Source organism: Danio rerio, chromosome 7, assembly GCF_052040795.2.
Source record: "Danio rerio strain M-AB ecotype USA chromosome 7, GRCz13ab, whole genome shotgun sequence".
NCBI classification, from domain to species: Eukaryota; Metazoa; Chordata; class Actinopteri; order Cypriniformes; family Danionidae; genus Danio; species Danio rerio.
This window is the reverse complement of record NC_141027.1, coordinates 363,455-383,346: the sequence shown is the minus strand read 5'-3', so window position 1 is coordinate 383,346 and position 19,892 is coordinate 363,455. Positions and strand designations below refer to the sequence as shown.

The 19,892-nt window shown below is 38.7% G+C and overlaps 1 long non-coding RNA gene across 1 annotated transcript; it reads right to left on the bottom strand.

Annotated features, from left to right (window-relative positions):
* Positions 1-12,500: 12,500 nt before the first annotated feature.
* Positions 12,501-18,912, bottom strand: LOC147835851 (uncharacterized). The gene is made up of 3 exons (XR_015495353.1): positions 17,425-18,912; positions 14,484-16,652; positions 12,501-13,350 (listed from the first exon to the last, which is right to left on the bottom strand). It is a non-coding gene; the product is annotated as an uncharacterized LOC147835851 (long non-coding RNA).
* Positions 18,913-19,892: the final 980 nt, after the last annotated feature.

Below are 19,892 nucleotides of genomic sequence, written 5' to 3'. Positions count from 1 at the left end.
CACACACACACACAGGTACAATCACACTGTTGTTTTCTCTTACTCACACATTATTCACTCTCTACACACACACACACAAACACACACTCACACTTTGGGAGTTTTAAAGTTTGATTGGTTAATACCACAATAAACAGGAGTTCTGTCTTCTGGAAGCACTCGTGAAACTAAACTAAACAAGCAAACTAAATCCTGCTTCACAAATTCACTTGATTTTGATTTTATTGTAAAAAAAACAGGAAAATGTGTATATTACTGTGTTAAATGAAAATCTGAAATATTTTATGGCTTATGGCTATGATTTAGTAATAATTTTTATTTATTTTTATTATGTTTTTAAATAAATTGGTCTTACTATTCATATTTTCTGTAGTATATTTATTAATTCTGGTACTTTTACCATAAACCAACATCTCAACCATTTGGTAGAGGCTAATATCTTAGAAACAATGTGATGTGTTGAATAAAAATGCACTGATTGTGTTAACTAGCGACATTAGGAGTTAAGAAATGCAATAAAAAAAAATTCTATTGCTTTCGTCTTGGTGTGACAGTTAAAGGGGTTTTTGTAATAAAAATTTGTCCTTTAATACAGCAGTCAGATATACGAACTGTGCCCTTAATTTGACCTGCTCAAAGAAAACACTCTTTCTGGATGTATCAAACAAAACTCATGCACAGAAAACAGCATGAGCATTTACAGCTAATAAACTCATGTCAATATTATCCCGCCTGCTTTTTGAGCGCTGACAGGCGGGTCTTACACGGCTATGATTGGTTATTGTCCTCAACAGAAAGGGCTTTAGAAATATAAGCGCTGTTCACCCATGGCGGGAAGAATACGCGATTATCACAGATAATAGACACAGTGGAGAAAACTTAATTGCACATGAGGTACGCTCATGTCTGGATCCACAGCTTTAACAGCTAAGAAGAGAGGAAAAGTTACCTTACAAACTGGCCAGCGGGTCAAATGTCCAAAGTGAGAGAGCGAGAGATAGCCAGAGGTGAAGTTTTACAACACTTCTCCCTAACAGTAAACTAGCGGCTGATAGGCTGTGCCGCCTCGTTCTCGCGCCTCCGTCCTCCGCCATAGTATTGCGACATCGCGCATAGGAGATAAATGACGTCATCACGTAATAACCGGGTATGACCTATTACTGAACTGATATCAATCATTTTGACACCCCTAGTAACGAGTAACGATGCAGCACATAAAAAATCTATCGGAGTAAAAGTATTAAACTCATGTAAAATATGTACTTAAGTAAAAGTGGAAGTAGGAGAAAAAAATAATACTCCAGTAAAGTACAGATACTGCCTTTTAGTACTTAAGTACAGTAGTGAAGTAGTTCTACTTCGTTACTATACATCTCTGGTGGGCGCACATATGAACGCAAATGCATTTGCTATTTAAACAACGTGGTGCAAAAGCTGAAACTAGCAAACAACATTTGCGCTGCGCATTGCGCCGGGTGTATGATAGGGCACTTTGTCTCTGTGATGTGCTGCAAAATGACCTCACTAACCTTTGTTAAACAAGACTTAACCAAAAAATCTGGTTTCATTTCTGAATTATACTTTATAACTGTCAATAACATCAAAATCTGCTTTAAGTTCAGTTTAACATGCGCAAATTACAGCTTGAACATAAGATATAATTGATTCACACAGGTCAACTGTCACAACTGTCACAGAGACGGTTTTTCTCTCAGGTCCCAAACCTCTTCAAAAAAAAAAAAAAATGGGCGTAAGTCGCAATAGCACTATGGTGCAGTGTCTTTAGTCAGTGCTCAGCAGAAAAAAATCACCCAAAAAATAACCAACAAAACAAAATTGGCTAACCTTTTCTCTCTACAATTAAAGGTGCAGTAGGTGATCTGCCAAAATGCTAACCGCTTAGCATATTATCTTTTGGACGGCGGGGAGGGACTGTGATTCAAAGCCACAGCCCCTGAAATCGCAAGCGTGCGCACCGCGTCACAACAGCTGACAGACAACCCACTAGTTCATGTCATTCACCGTGCAGGTATTACATTTATTATATTTATTACTACGCCACACTTGCATGCTATTTCAGAGTGAATATTCAGAGTAGCGGTGAACAGTAAAGGAAGGCTGTCTGTGTTCAGAAATGACCCAATGTGAATATAATAGCAAATTCAGCTCAGTAAAGCAGGCTAGGCAGAATAGCGCTATTTACTGGTGTTCTGTTGTTAGACTAAATATAAATATACATTATCAATGCTGTAGAAGGACCTTATGAAACTGAGAATAATCACATCAATCTTTCAGCGGGAGATTTCAGTGGCTGAACAACACGTCTGTGCATATGAGTCATTCATAACACAACACAATCTAACATCAGCTCTGCCTGACTAAGTTTTAAAGCAGAACATGACCTGTCTAACAGAAACTCTTCAGCCATGGTGTCGTCCTTCCTCCAGCGTGCTAAAGTAACTCCAATATTGATTCAAGATTTTAAGTTTTAATTCAGCATTTGATTTGTCTCGGTCCGTCTCGTGACCGCGCGGCCGCTTATGCAGGCTGACCTGCGTGAACAGATGCGCATTGTCATTTGCACATTTGAAAAACACATCCAATATTAGTTTAGTATAAGCATGCACCTGCTTTCTGTATTGACAGAAATACATGTGAACAGCACATATAGAGGCTGTGTTTCCTTTCCTGATATTACTGACAACATTAAATATTCTACTCTAAAACATACAATCACTTACAAAAGCAAACACCTATTCTAATATCATATGTTAATCATACACATGAATAAATAATGAGGCACTTTATTAAGAAATGACATTTATTATTTATTAGTGTGACTGCGCCTCACTTTGCTCCGCGTTGTGTTTAGGCGAAAGGAACCGGGCATTTGGGTGTAAACCGCATTTTATTCTGCATGAAAATAAACATCAAAATAATGACATCAAGCGGAGTCTGTGGCCTTCTTGAAGACTTCACCAAACTCTCAGCGAGAGATCGTTTTCACCATAAAGCTTGCAGACTCATGCTTATGAACGCCACTCAAAATACATGCTTCATATAACGTACACAACCTCTCATACATGTTTAAATAACAGGGAAATGCATTGTAGAATGAAATTACATGTATTATTGTGATAACACCTATATAATAAGCTTTAACCGGAGCTTCAGTACAACTCACCTCTCCTCGATCGCGTTTGCTGCAAACTGAGTGAAAGCAGGCAATACCGGAAAATAACACTTAAAGGGGCCACGCACCATTTCCACAATACATTGAAAACAAACACAACCATGATATCATTAACTCTGAAATACAATATATTTACATAACAACTGAGAAAATATGGAATTAAAGTAAATTACTTGATGATTACAAGAATTATGAGTGAAATTAATATATATATATATATATATATATATATATATATATATATATATATATATATATATATATACATATACACCTGTTAAATTAGGAAGTAAAAAAATCCTACTTTAATAATAATAATGATGATGTTTATTATTCTAATTATTATTATTAAGTAGGATATAGTTCAATTCAATTCAGCTTTATTTGTACAGCGCTTTTACAATGTAGATTGTGTCTAAGCAGCTCCACATAAATGGTCATAGTAACTGGAACAGTGTAGTTCAGGTTTTAGTGTTTAAGTTCAGTTCAGTTTAGCTCAGTTCAGTGTGATTTAATCATTACTGAGAGTTCATACACTGAAGAGCAAATTCATCGATGCGTAGCTCTACCAATCCTGAACCATGCGAGGCAGTGGCGACAGCGGAGAGGGAAAAAAACTTCACCTGATGGGAGTGAAGAAGAAAAACCTTGAGAGTACCAGACTCAGTTGGGCACGACCATTTTCATTTCTCCGCTGGCCAAAAGTCTTGTGCAGAGCAAGACAATAGTTTATTGTTTATTTTGTGAAAAGTCTACTTTTACAATTTGACACATGTAAACCACTGCAGAAGTGTTCTAGCCCGCAGGCCCATGTCATATACAGTACAGGTACTTAATAGGGCGTAGGGGGGATTACTGGGAACAGAACACAGCCAGGAACTATGGCTACGTTCACACTGCAAGATCATGCTTATATCATTACTACCCTTTTCACAGACAGCCGTGGTGTAATTCATCAACTGTAAATGATTGTTCTGCTACTTCTAATGTGTATTTCAGCATTTGAGACCTAAAATAAGTCTCCTGTGATAAAAAAAAAACATTGATCATTTGTGATGTATGACAACCGCGGAGTGTGTGGCGCTCTGATGTGAACTCATCAAGGGTTAATGAGCAGCCGCAGACTGAGCTGTGAATGCGGAGTTGGGTTATGTCTGCAGAGTTATTGAATTTTACTTGGTTATAAACAGCAGACATGTCCAGAAGGGGGGCTTGGGTTCTCGAGCACCTGCCCTTTTCTCTCGGAGAGAAAGTTCTTCCTCCTTTGCACATGGATCCCCTATCCGCAACAGCCCCGTGGAGAGACTATCCAAGGGGCATGTGTATGGAGTCACATAAGACTAAAGTAATTTACGCAAAAGACACAATGTACACGTGCGTAAAATATTTATATTCACAAAAAAAATTCATGTGCACAAAATAAAAATAAAGTTTCGTATAATACGTTTCACAAATGCAAAACACCATTTGCAAACGTTTAAGAGTGTACAAAAAGTTTTGAATGTTTAAAACTTGCGAGTTCATCCTGAATGAGATTTGCAAATCCTCTTCATGTACGACTCTCCCTGGATACTAAGGGTGTCACGATTTCGATTTTAATCGAAAATCGATCAAAATTTATGCTCGATTTCGAATCAAAAAATAGAATCGTCGATGCTGCCACGCCCCAATGTCACATGAAGTGCTTGTTAAACTGTGCAGACGCAGGAGACCCGTCGACAGAGCTTAAACCTTCAGGGCTCGACAATAAGGACTACCCGATAGCCCGGGGCCAGCGTGCGAGACGCTCAGGTCAGTGTACAGTGCTGCCTTTTTGACTGACAGATTGAGCCAGAGCTGTGTGCTGCGACTGTCTGTCAATTGTGTGCAAATACAATCTCACGGTGCTTTCACACATAGATGTTTGTTTCGGAATCTGTCTCGTTTCCCCCGTTAGTTTGTTTGGCATAAATCCAGCAGTTGCGCTCGCATCCGCGCCAAATCAATCAGTCCGAGATCGCCTGAATGAGACGGTCTCTGTATTGAGCGGATCGATTGTAGTGAGAAAACAAAACAATGCAATGAACTAACGACCCAGGCTACATCACAGTGTATTATGATCGTGTATTAGCCATATATACGGCTATATGAAGAGAGAATGATGAGCAGGGCGAGATGTCATTCTTACCGGTAAATGCGAAAGTGAAAGCATGCTGAAATATTACCCAGAGCTGTTTATCCAGCCTGATCTCGGTTTATCCGTCAGGAAAATTGACCGAAATTACGATCTGTTAATTTTCCATATTTTAATCGTATAATATGTTGTATTAGGCCTGTTGTTTTGTTCATTTCCGCACTGACACCTCGAAAGAAAGATTTACATTGATCTGATGAAGTCTCGGTTCATCTGCTATGTCTCTCTATAATTTAAGCCTATAATGCAGAATTCTAGCCAATGTTTCTTTAATAAATTGATTAATTCAATAGATCGATTTCTACAAAACCTGACAATTGAAATGAGGCTTTGTATATATGAGAAAGTCTGACCTCTGCTTTATATTCGGTGACGATGTCTGTGGGTTGTTGAAATTAAAGTGCACAGTTTTGCTTATAAAATATTCTATACACAACTGGTCAAAAGTTTGGGGTCAGTATGATTAAATATGTTAAACTAAGCTTCTACTGCTCACCAAGGCTGCAGTTATTTCATCATAAATACAAATTATTAAATGTTGCACTATAAAATAACTGTTCAAAAGTAGTTTATCATTTAATTTATTCATTTATTCTAGTGATTTTAAAGATGAAATTTCAGCTTCGTCATCAAAAAGCTCTAGGTCGTCGCCTGGAGAGACTCTGGAATAAAACTGGTCTGAAAGTCCATAAGCAGATGTATTCTGAGCATCTTGCTTCTTACAAGGCTGCAATAGAAAGAGCAAAATCAACATTCTACTCAAATCTCATCACCAGTGGACACTCAAATACAAGAACTTTGTTCAGTACTGTTGCCAAATTGTTGAAACCACATGATTCTGTTTCCCTTGATCCTATTCAGTGTGTTCCCTACTCTAATTTTCTCCATGCTAAGACTGATCATATTCATCATGAATTGCTAAATTCTGTTTTGATTGTTCCCAATTATCAGTATGATTATAGCCATGTTAGCGGGTCAGTGAGTATTCTCTCTAATTTTGAACTGCCCTCAGTTGATTTTATTACTAGGGAGATCATGAAGTCTAAGACCTCTACCTGCTCACTTGATCCCCTAACCTACTGTTTTAGTTAAGTCTTGCATTAATTCACTTTCCTCTTTTATTACATCTATAGTGTGTTCTTCACTATCAACTGCTACTGTTCCTTCATCTTTAAAAATGGCCTCTATAACTCCAATACTCAAAAAGACCGGGGCTGATACTAATGACCTAAACAATTTTAGGCCAATTGCCAACCTTCCGTTTGTTTCAAAAATACTGGAAAGAACAGTAGCAGCTCAACTTCACTCACATCTGCTTACTAATAACATCTATGAGCACTTTCAATCTGGGTTTCGCCCTAAACACAGCACAGAAACAGCCCTCACTAAGGTTGTAAATGATTTTCTTTTAGCTGCTGATTCTGGTTACCTGTCCATACTTATTCTTTTAGATATTACTGCGGCTTTCGATACTATTAGTCATTCACTATTATTGGAACGACTGGCTTCTATAGGAATAGCTGACAATGCACTTTGCTGGTTCTCTTCCTATTTAAGTGACAGAAAACAGTTTGTGCAGATAAAGAATAGACGCTCTGATCCTGTTTCAGTCCTTCATGGTGTTCCTCAAGGGTCAGTATTGGGGCCACTTTTATTTATTATTTATATCCTACCTTTAGGTCATATATTTCGTTCTTTTGGCATACATTTTCATTTTTATGCAGATGATACACAAGTTTATATCTCCACAAAACCTACAACATCACACCCCCCTTCTGACCTTACCAAATGTCTAAATGAGATTAATACATGGATGACTAATAATTTCTTAAAGTTAAGTGCCAGTAAATCTGAAGCCCTTTTGGTTGGCTCAAAATCTGTTTTATCCAAAGCTCAATCTTTTACCCTGTTTGTTGATAACTCCCCAGTCAATTTCTCAACCCAAGTGAAAAGTCTTGGGGTTATACTGGATGGCATGCTCTCATTTAGTTCTCAAATTAGTAATATCTCACGTTCTGCCTTTTTTCATTTGCGTAACATTGCAAGACTTCGCCCTTCACAACAAAGTACTGAAGTGCTTGTTCATGCTTTGGTTACATCACGGATTGATTACTGTAACTCGCTTCTCTCTGGTATTCCTGATAAACAAATTCATAAACTACAGTTGATTCAGAATTCAGCGGCTAGGATAGTTACCTGCTCGCGTACTTCTGATCACATAACTCCAATTCTCTTTCACTTGCACTGGCTTCCTGTTCACTATCGTATACAATACAAAATCCTCCTCTTAACATACAAAGCTCTTCATAACCTGGCCCCTCGCTATCTTTCTGATCTTCTTCATTTGTACACTCCTTCACGCTCACTGAGATCATCTTCTGCTGAACTGTTATCTGTCCCACACTTTAGGATGAAGTCATTTGGAGGCAGGGCTTTTAGTTGTACAGCACCGAAGTTATGGAATTCCCTGCCTTTGCACATTCGCCAGATGGACTCTATTTCCAATTTTAAATCTCAGATAAAGACGTTTTTGTTTAGGATAGCTTTTAATGATTTGCTGGTTTAATTATGCTGATTGTCATTTTTACTGCTTGCATTTTTATGATGTGCTTGTAATCTGCTGTAAGGTGTCCTTGAGTGCTTTGAAAGGCGCCTAAAAATAAAAGGTATTATTATTATTATTCATTACTCCAGTCACATGATCCTTCAGAAATCACTAATATTAATTATTATTATATTTATTAATGGTAATAGTAATAAAAGCAATAATGTCTGGAGTAATATTTTTATTTGAAACTACACACAATAACAAAGTAGTTATTTAAAATGTTGATAAATATTTAACATTTTTTACATTTAATAAATGTAGCCTTGATGAAGTCAGAATTATTAGCCCCCCTTTGTTGTTTTTTTCTTTTTAAAATATTTCCTAAATGATGTTTAACAGAGCAGGGAAATGTTGATAGTATGTTTGATAATATTTTTTCCTCTGAACAAAGTTTTATTTGTTTTATTTTGGCTAGAATAAAGCAGTTCTTAATTTTTTATGAACCATTTTAAGGTCAAATTTATTAACCCCTAAAGCTAATTGTTTTTCAGACTGTCTCCAGAACTAACCATCGTTATACAATAACTTGCCAAATTACCCTAGCCTGCCTGGTTAACCTAATTAACCTAGTTAAGACTGCTTCAATGTTTTACTTTCACACTTGTAATTAGTCATTTTAGCAAACACCTCAGATACTGTTGGCTGGTTCCTGTTGGTTGTGCACCTTTTTTTACCGACGCCATAACGACACAGATCACTGCCTATTCACAAGAAAAAAGTGATTGACAGGTGGTAATTATGTGTGTATCTTGCCTTTATTCATTTACTGTATGATTTATTTATGCGTAAAATAAAGACCATGCAGGTCAGGTAGTTTAAACTGTAGGCTACAAATAATTAATTTGTTATTAATCAATTAATTATTCATAATCGAATCGAATCGTGACTTAAAAATCGAAAATGTAATCGAATTGAGAATTTGGAGAATCGTGACACCCCTACTGGATACGTGTGTGTATTTTTGTGACTGTCCTCGCAGAAGCAGGCAACTCGTACCTTTCAGCCAATCAGATGAGAGCTGTAGTCGATGTCACCACTCTGTGCTCCATTTGGGCAGTCTGTTCCTCTCCTGCATGGTGAACGGAGAAAGATGCGCAGGCTTCAAGCAAGAACTATTAAATTTCCTGACTTTCACTGACTAAAAAACTTAATTTACATTATTAATTTACATTATAAGGGGGGATTCTTCAAAACGGAAATAGAGATGGAATGTAACCCAGGGTATTTGTAGTAGTTTAGGAGTCGTCTGATTGGTGCATTGTGAATTAGATAATGCGGATCTAGCCGCTAGAAATCATAAACACGTGATCTTCTAGAAAGTAGTTTATAAATAAACTTCACTTATACAACATGGGTATAAACTGTTTCTTTACTGAAGCTGTTCCAGGGCAATACATTGATAATGACCCCTAGGTGTCACTGTAGAAACAGGTTTCGAAGCTTTGACTGTTTCAGTGTTTCACAAAGCCTCGCTCTGCCCACCACTAGTATTTTAAAGGGTCACGAAACACCAGAACACATGTGTTGAGCTGTTGACAGTGGTATACGTGTCCCATACTGCTAAAAACACTATTAGGACACACATATCTCACTAAACAGTGTAAATTGTTTTTTTTTGCATTATTTCGAGCAAATTCGTACTTTCGGTTTGAAACGGATTTTTGAAGCTGCGTCACGGTCATGAGATCTTAGCGTGTATTACAGCGTGTAGACTGGACGTCTGCACCGGGGTGTACCGTATTACGTCTCCGAGTGTGATGCATTAATGCATGAGTAAGGCTTGGGTCAAACCAATCAGCGCGCTCTATTGTGCAACTTCATTCATATTCATTAATGTTACAGTGTAGACGGCAGAGACGCCACATTGTGTTGGCAAAACAAGCGTGTCTAGGAAAATTGTTTGCCCGAGACCTTTTCTCTTTTGCAAATGGAGATCCGGATTTGCTTTAGTCTCCTCTTCATAAAGACGCGGCTCTAGTTGCTGGTGATTGTCCTGTCTCTACAGATTTGGTAAGTGAGCGTCCAGTGCTCTTTGTTTATTCAGATTGTTTGTATCGAACAAACTATTACACCGAGTGTAAACATGTTAGCACCACAACTAAACTTTAACCTCGTGTAGGATTTTCACCGCATTTAGTGACCGGAATAACACACGCGGCTTACCTGCCGAGTTCATCTAAGTTGCAGAGAAATGCAGGTTTTTTTCTCTCATTCGCCGTGCGGTATCAAACATTGCATGAAAAATACACGCTTAGAGCAGTTCCTCGAATCAAATATCTCATTTGTCGCGAGGGACATGACTGAATTCCCTGAATGAAAGAGCCAAACTGCAGTTAAAGTCCACCATTTAATCATTTGTCAAATAATTCGACTACAGACGTCCATGTAAACACAGTCACTTTCTCCCGTGTGTGTGTACGTGTGTGTGTGTGTGTGTGTGTGTATTTTGACTCTGAAAATCAGCGCATGGTCAAATAGACACTCCCACACCATCCCTCTTTAGTTCCTCCGACACTCCCCCTAAACAGAGCTGGACACGCCCACTTTTCTGGCTTTTTCTAAAGTAGAGGTGTGAAACACCCTGCTGAAACGAGGGGGTTTCATGGCCCTTTCAGTGACCACTCTTTCTACATTATTTTACTGTTTGTCCACACAAAAACAAAGTATCTGGACACTAGGGCTGCGTTTCAAACTGCATACTCAATGAGTAGGTACTCAATGTCGAGAAGTACTAACTTAACGAGGACTAATGCTGTGTTCACACCAGATGCGGAAGAAGCTTCAAGTGTGAGTGATTTATGTGTTAAGACAATACAAACACGTGAATAGACACCCTGCGGCGAGAGTTTAAAAATCGGAACTTCAGCGGACATTTGCACCGCGCTAACCAATCAGGAGCTTGCTCTTGTGGGGGCGTGATTATGATGTAGCGCCTGTTGTTGGTGTCCCGGGGGAATTCCTCTAGCCGACAACAGTTCATCAAACTGGGCTGGGCTCAGTCTGAAGCACCGCTGAAAGCCTCCGTCATCCAGGTTCAGTTTCTGGGTTAGTTGATGAACTCACAGAGCAGGATGCACCTCTGAAATAATCTAGTGTACTCAGACATGGCCCTAAACGTATCAACGCTGATTTTCAGCCTTCATAAAGCACATAAACACTGTTATTTTCTTCATAAAATCCACGTTAGCCATTTAGCTATGAAGCTAGAGTCACGGGGCAGACAGAAGCCCTGCCCATCACGCGAATCCGCGTCTGTTCTGAAGTGAATTTTAATCTGAAGTGAGTATCCTCAAATGTTCTTGCGGCTATTTACGCGCGGATAGCGTGATTTATCCGCGCATTCCGCGTCTGTTGTGAACGCAGCATAAGATCTGCTCGTCTCTGTTTAGAGCTGTGATTCAGCTCCACCTGCTGGACAGCAGTGAGAAGACTGCAGACATTTCAATATTGTAGTCAAGTGTTGTTGTTGTTAGTTTGTGACAGGACTTTTGTTTGTCTCTCTTTACTGTACTTCAGTGTTTTATCTCAATAACTCATGCTCCTGTCCAGAGTTGGCCAAATGACTTCCAAATTAGCCTATAATTAGCCTATATATTACTAATTACTGTGAGTACAAACATAATTAGCTACCACACTATATTACTGTCCATGAAATGTGATTCATTACTTTACGATATAATCACAGAAGTATGACTACAATTCCAAGCATTCATCTTGCTTCTAAATGAAGAGGTATTTTTGTTTGTGCTTCAGAAGTCTGAGAACTCAGATTTGACCTTGTCTACTCTGCTATTTGCTTGTTTATTTTATTCTTTTTGGCTTCTGTTTATGTCTGCTTTCCGGAACCGTTCTTTATCAGACTCTTAGGCCATACTCACACTAAGTACAGTTGCCTTGAACCGGGCCAAAGCACACTTGTCCCCACTCCCGCATCCCCTGACGGCCCGCAATCACATTACAACCGGGCCTGGGCACGCTTACGTCATCGCTGCTGCGCTGTTCAGTAAGTGCTCTCGCTCAGACAGTGGGCATTTCTCTAGTTATTTTGCTTTAGTCCTTAGGGATGCGGTGACACGCAGTCAGATATTTCGCAGAACAGATCCGCCACTTTTGACGCTCATAAACAATCATAAAGCTCTCGTGCTGCAGGAATGAGGAGGTCTGCTGAAGGTGCAGCTGTCGTGCTGTCAGGGGTTCTCGTCTTTAATAAACTACGGCAGTTTGCGTTCACTGAGCAGTAAGAATGATTAATAAATCCATATGAAACAGCCCCTTAAAAGTCACGTCTCGCTTTCTGTTTCGGGCTTTGGCCCAAGTGTACCGCACTCAGGCCCACTTCTTCCAACCAGGCCAGGGCCGGCCAAGTGAACCGTGCCTGAGCCCAATTTTGTGCACTCACACTTCTCAAACGATCCGGGAAATGGGCCTGGGCACGGTACGGATGGCATAGTGTGAGTAGGCCCTTAATCCCATCATCGTGGTCAACACCTCTCTGCATCTCAAGTCTGCTGACGTGCATGGCAAGCCACTAAACAAACTGGTAACTGCCGGAAAGCTGTCCATACGGAGGTAAGTGCTCAGCGGATAGAGAAAAGGAATGGCGTCATACCACCCCATAGCGTACTTTTAAAGACGAAATGCAACCATTTATCCCTCTGGCAAAAACTGCAGTGTTAAAATGTTGATGTTGACTTTTGATTGTTTTCTGTAGCCATGTACCTTGAAACTGCCAACCCCCTCGGCTCCAAACGGGGAATACACAAAATTGCCTGTTTATATTTTATTGTAAGAAACTTGCCCCCAAATGTAACGCCATCCTCATGAACATTCAATCGTTATCGCTTTTTCACACACAAGATCTGAGCGAGTACGGTTTTGATGTTATACTGGAACCATCGCTTAAAGATATAAAAACACAGGAAAGTCAAGGATTACATCTTTCATTTTCAGGAGAGCCGACATATGGCACCATTGCACAGACCACTGGAGATAATCTTGGCATGAGCTTAATTATTGGGTTTAGAGTCATTTAGTAGCCATATTTCTGTGACCTTTGATTAATTGAGAAGAACAATTTACAAACTGTATACAGTGAAGACGATCCAAAGGTGCTCCTTCATGGAAAGGAAATCTATTAAATGCACTGCCCGTCTCTCCAGAAAAACCCAGTTGAGGTCACTGTATGGTCTAAAACAAGGGTTCTCAACAGCCATGGGACCCACATTTCCACATGGTCAACAAGCCGCGACCCAACTTTTTTGGAATTATAATAGAATTTTAGGAATTATAAATTTGTATTTAATTGTTAACACACACAACTAGTGACAGGTAAATTATAAGAAAATCACCAAGACTTAAAAATAAACTATTTTACTGCTGTCATTTAACAACATGTATCTATGTAATTATAGAAATATTACAGAGTAAAAATGTCAAATACTGTAAACAGTGGTTAGTGTAAGGAAAAGTTACCATGAACTAAACTGAACTGTTTATAAAACATTAACACTGATCTGGTTGAACTGAACAGAAACCAGCAAACTGAAATAAAATTATTAAAATAATCATAACCATTCTATAATAATCAGCAGTATTTTGCTCTTCTGCTTTTGTGTGGGCTTTCGTGGCCTTTGCTACACGGTGAGCACAGTAAGATGTACTTGTACTGGTTTTGAACATGAATATGTTCGGCACTGTTGTGATGTCCTCAGCTATTGGAGTCGTCTTAGAAAATAGTCCACAGGTTTTTCCTTGCAACTCGGATGTTTGGTTTTGAAATTGTCGTTTTAATTTAGGTTTCCTGCTCTCTTGTGAAAGCACCTCGCTACATATGACACACTGAGGTTTTAAGCCTTTTTTGTCATCAAAATATGTAAATCCACACTTAACATATTCAGGGTCATACTTGCGCTGGAATATCACATCAATAGAGTATATGCCGAGCTAGTGTTTTTCCCCATGCTGATAAACTTCCGGTGACCTGTTATTGTGATTTTTTTTTTCCATGTTATACGGTTCTTTTTACAGCATCAATGTTGTAATGTATAAAAACATTCAGTTAAATAAACTTTGGCATTCATTTAGTTACTCAAGCGTAAAACGAGACATAAAGCCGTGTACTCGCACGCACCCGTCAGAATCAGCAGGCTAGCGCAAGAGCTGTACTGAATATACTGGGGTAAAATAATGCTCATTTTATAAAGACAGGGCGGGAAATGCTATGTAATGCAGTGCTTCTTGTACAATCTGAGACCCACTTTATATCTGATATCACTCAGCCAGTGGAGATCGCTGATTTTTAAAGAAAACAGACCTTAAACGTGCCAGTTTTTGCAATGGCATACATTTCGCTGAAAGCGCTTAACCCAGGTTACTGGCAAATTAAAAGTCCTATTAGCATGCTTTGGGACCCCTAATGGTATGGTTGTTGCAGGCACATTTCAAAATAAAAGTCCGATATAAGCAAAATAAGTTAAATATTAAACTTTAATTGTTTTTTGATCACACACTCCGCGACCCACTGAAAATGTTCCCGCGACCCAAACCACCAGTTGAGAAACACTGCTCTAAAAGGAACTTACTAATTTATTTTAAGGAAATCTACACTTAATACATGGAGGTATTTTCATGTTTGCAGTAACTACTCATTTGATATAATGCAAGACCTGCTTGAGCGTGTGGCTCAATATGAAATGAAATAGCTTTTTGGACCTCTTACACAACTTTATAACTGAAGAGGATTTACTTGTGAGGATTTCTCTTTTGATTATAGTGTTTTAGAAGGTAAAAACCGCCCCACTAAAGTTGTTTTAGAGAGTGCTGGAAATGGGATTGGTTTTAAATTCCATTCAGACGTTATGTCTTGTGAAAAACCTCCCACTTTTAATTGGAGACATAGTTCCTCTGGGACATCAACACTGGACACTGTTGTTGTTGTTACTACAAATCATGAACATTGTGTTTTTACCTATGCTTTCTTCAGGCAGGACTGTTTTTGAAGCACTTGATCACTGACCACCACAAACAGTTTAAGCTTTTGTTCCCACATAAGAATTGATTACCTAAACATCATTTCATCATCCATTACCCCTCCTCTGTAAGAACAATTGTCCCCTTATTATATATGTGCTGTGTGAGACTCTAAGCCAAACACAAGCTTTTTAAAGATTTTTAAAACTTCAAAAAAAAAAAAAAATTCTTTGCTAAAAGCCTCAAATGGCCATCGCATATCACTGGGAGACATTCAACCTTAAACATGATGAGTTCATTAAGGCCAATTAAGTCATTTTCTCTTGATGAGCGTGTGTTCAGCAGTGACATTCTTCCAATACTCTCGTCTAAAGATGTTTACACTACAAGTTGGGTAAAAATTGACGGTGTAGAATACAGAGCAGGATTGTTATTTGCAATGCTGTGGAAAGTGAAATGCCAGTCTAGCCAAATAAGTGATGTACTGTTGGCTGAAAATCACATTTATTGGCATACAAACTATTCAGACAATTGTGATGAGCACCTTCATGCATCCCGTGTGGATGAGGGGAAAGGTGTATCATTAAAATCTCAGAGATGAAATTATATAAGCCGTTTGATACTGAGTTTATTCAGTTGCAGATGAAAGTTTGTATGTTGTGCCTGTATCTGTGATGATATAAATCAACTTCAAATTGCACTGCTAGTGAGAATAGATGAGTTGTGATGGATTATTTTGTGTGCTGCAATTCATTTAATAGTTTTCAGTGATAAAAGCAATTCTATCAGCTCTGAACAGTGTTGTTTTTCTATATCTCTTTTAGAGTTATTCTAACACTTTTTGGGAGTCAAAGAAGCAACTCTACCTTTACGCTCTATTCACACGGGGATTCAGCGTCAAAGCTTGACAGAGGGCGTGTCTGACGTTGTGGTCATAGCAGCGTCAGCCAATTAAATTGGTCAGCAATAGGCCAATGTCTGAGCCGGTGTATTTGCATACAGCGATCTGATTGGCTGACGCTTCCGTCAGAGCTTGAAAAGTTGAGCAAGTCCCAACTTCTGCAGCGAGCAACGCTTCTGAGATGACGCCGACTATTCACAATGCAGTTCAGCAACGCCTGACGTCACCTATTCAAAGTGAATGGGAAGTGTTGAAGCTGCCGCCCCAAGTAAAAGGGGAATTAGTTGTGAATTATCAATTTAATTTTCCTCATATAAACACATTGATTGACCACAGCAGCGCTTTACTCACCCTCTGGAGCAGGATGATCAGTTTTATTATGGTTGGTGCAAGCGCTTTATTGGCCTTCTTTTGATAAAAACAGCTCCTGTCACCATTCCAGCAAAAGACCCAGGAGATATAGAGTGCAGGAACTATGACGTCACTTTGTAGGCTAATAGGCTGCTAGCATAAAACTGGTTCCCGATAGGATTTTCTCATAGGCTTTTCGAAGATTGCAAATAATAATCTGTGTTCAATCACTGCTCGCCTGTGACGTCAGCCCCACCCTGCTACAGACGACTTATTGAGCTTATTTTTAGAAAATGTCAATGACTAAGAGTTAATCTCTCTGTTTATGATATTATAATCCACGCTATATGTTATAAAACGAATAAATACGCAAAACACAGACCTACGTGCCTTTTGGATCGTTTTTACGTGGGAAATACATCTGTTTTGCTTTACGGTTGTTCTAAAAGTTTTAAAACTATAAATCTGACTATATAGTATTATCATGAGACATATTTAAATAAGTGTATCGCTCGCGCACACAGCCCGCTTACCTTAACAGACGACACAAATGAGGCGTGAGGAGGAACAAGTCTATCAAATGGCTGCCATCATGGACACAGAGCAACATTCAGTATTCCTTTTTTGTCATGAAGTACAGCGAAAAGCAGCTCATACAGTCACATGTGCTGTACGTTTAATGGAGGAGTGTAAATACTGCAGTTATGATAGAGGTAAATGTGTTCAGATGAAGAAAAAAATACGAAAAATCACTTGATCACATGAAAATGACAGTTAACATAATTTAACACATTTATTTACACGATTGCGTAACTGAGAGCAGGACAGAGACAGACAGCACTGCAGTGTCTTCATAATATCATTTTATTAAAATAAATGATCAACAAATGAATCTGTCTCGACAGCCTTTACATGTGAAGGAATTATCTACACACAATCTGAATTCCCAATTAAAAAAATACAACAAACTATAAAATACTCTTCATGAAAATACCTAAATCACAGATAAACCCAAATGCCCAACACAAGTGAGCTGCGCTCCAGACCAGATCAGCTCGATGACGTATAATGTCCCCGACACCGCCTGTAGTCCCATTTAGCAACTTGATAGCAGCCGTCTTTTAAAAGAAGCATAACCGATTTAATAAGTCAAGAGTGTGCTGTAGCTGATGTGTTTTCTGTCGTAAAATAAAACATGAAAGCATCTTGAATTTGTGTTAGCCACAGACCTTATTTAAGCGATTTTACTTAAACCCCATACAAAAAACCCATTGACTTTGGCATGAGGGAACCGGAACTGCTAAAAACTCACCTCCAGGTTTTTGCATAAAAATTGAGGTCATAGTTCCTCCACTCTATTTAAAGGGTCACAAAACACCAGAACACATGTGTTGAGCTGTTGACAGTGGTATATGTGTCCCACACTGCTGTAAACACTATTAGGACACATATATCTCACTAAACAGTAAAAATTGGTTGTTTTTGCGTTAAAATATGGACGACGCGACAGCCCCTTTTCCCATTGAATGCCTTGAGGGTAAAACGCCTGCTTGACGGGCACAAACTGTCGCAAAAGACTGCTGAAGTTGGAGCCTGGACATGCGCAGAAGGACTGTCTGATGGAGCCAGAGGAGGAGCCGCGAAAATGAGCGCAATCGAGCTTCCAATCAAACGCTTTATGTAAAATCAACCACGCCCCCAAACATCTCACTTGACTGCCGGTAACTGCACTATAACAAACGCTCACTGATGTAGACAGAAGCACTTACATTAAAAAAACACAATAATATACGGTTTAAAAACGGTGTGATGTAAGCTGTTAAACTTTAATAAAAGCAATACATGGTGGACTGCAGAAATAAACGATCTTTTATACACTCTAGCCTGAATATGAACACAAATAATATATTCTCTTATTGTTATATTTGTTGTTGGTATTTGTTATCTTCATAGGGGTAGAAATAACACTTGTAAAATATGAACAATAACATATAAACAACACATACATTTTAGGAAAGGTTTTTTATTTTTAATTAGCCATCAACAGAACCCAATATATAGCCTACACACCATAACGATTTACCATGCGGGAACAATCGTGCGTTTAGAAGATAAATACAGCAAGATTACTAAACACCTACAGGATATTTACACATCCCAACCCTGCAATTTGTGCAAAAAAAAAATGTTGCAGTATTAATACAATGTCCATCTGCTGCAACATCGCTAGTATATTGTGTATTGATTTTCGCTTGAATTGTTTATTTATATAATTTTTTTGCCTCCGTTTTCATTTGGTTTATTCGATGCCCTTATTATATCTGGCAACAAGGAATTTACATTCATTTTAATGTTAGCTGGAGTGTTCAAATAAAACACCAACAGTAAATGATGTAAATAAATAATATCTAACATTTACAGCTCTATTAGACTATATAAGATTCGGTTTCAAGAACCTTATAATGTTTTATAACAGCAAATGCAGTAGATTACTTAATAACGTGCCAAAACTTAAAATGCAGAGACGTCCTGTAAAGCAAGTTCAAATAACCTTACAGGAGATCAACGTGGAGATTATTATTTAGACACAAAGAGAATTACTGCCACTGATCTCCTGTGCGATGTATGCTGTTTGCATTTTTATTCAAAGGTTAAACTCAGTGATACACTTTGCGTTCAGATAGTAGCATGCGTTTGCTGTCATATCAACACAAATGGTTCAGGGCTCGAAATTGCGACCATTTTGGTCGCATATGCGCCCGAAATTTTATCTATGCGACCTTAAAATATATTTGGGAGCATTTCTGCGAGTGCTTAAAATTGTTATGTGCGACCAGTTTTTACTGTAAAATGTTCAACACATGCGCGGATTCGGGAGACATTCACGCAGAATGCATCTCTGCACTTGAAACGTGAAACGCAGCGCTCAGGAATGGGTTAAAACTGTTGTCATGTCAACTTGCTGCATTAAACAAATCCAAGTCCGTAATGCGTGCCCCGCCTTCACGCTCTTCTTATTGGCCCACTGCTCTAGCACTGAACACGAATGATTGGTTAATATCAGCTGTCAATCACTCAGTCAGCGCTTCTGGCTTGGGATGACAGAAAGCTACTACCGCGAAAAATTGTAAAGCGCTGAAGAGGAGAATGAAGATAACACTGACAGATTTTGTTTTAGAAACCATGACATCTAAAGTTATAAATACTGAAACATCTTAGTAGTGATCATGTGCTAAATGTTAATCCACTATCTACACTTTTCCAAGAGTAGAAGACTTCCATTGGCTTCAAGTCCGCTATAAAAAGTCTGTGGGATGGAGTTTTCAGGTAACTGTTTGCCACATCTAACATGAGAGCTTCTGTTTAATCCTTCATATAATCGCCAGATGCTGTCCGCCATGCAAGGGACAGCTATATGTCAAATTGAACACCACGTAAACCATCGCGAACGGGCTTGCATTGAGTAAACTGATATTGCTACTCATAAAAATAAACCGGTATTGCTATTAACATGTATGCATATAATAAGCTACAGTATGTGTCAAAAGCATTAGTGCAATATCAGACAGCACTTGTGAGAACAGCAGAGTTATACCGTTAACAGATTCATTTAAGCAGTGCGTGCAGGGCAGGTGAGCGCTCCGTGTATCTTTTGCTCACTCAGTTATGTTAAAAAAAATCTATTTTCTTGTGATGA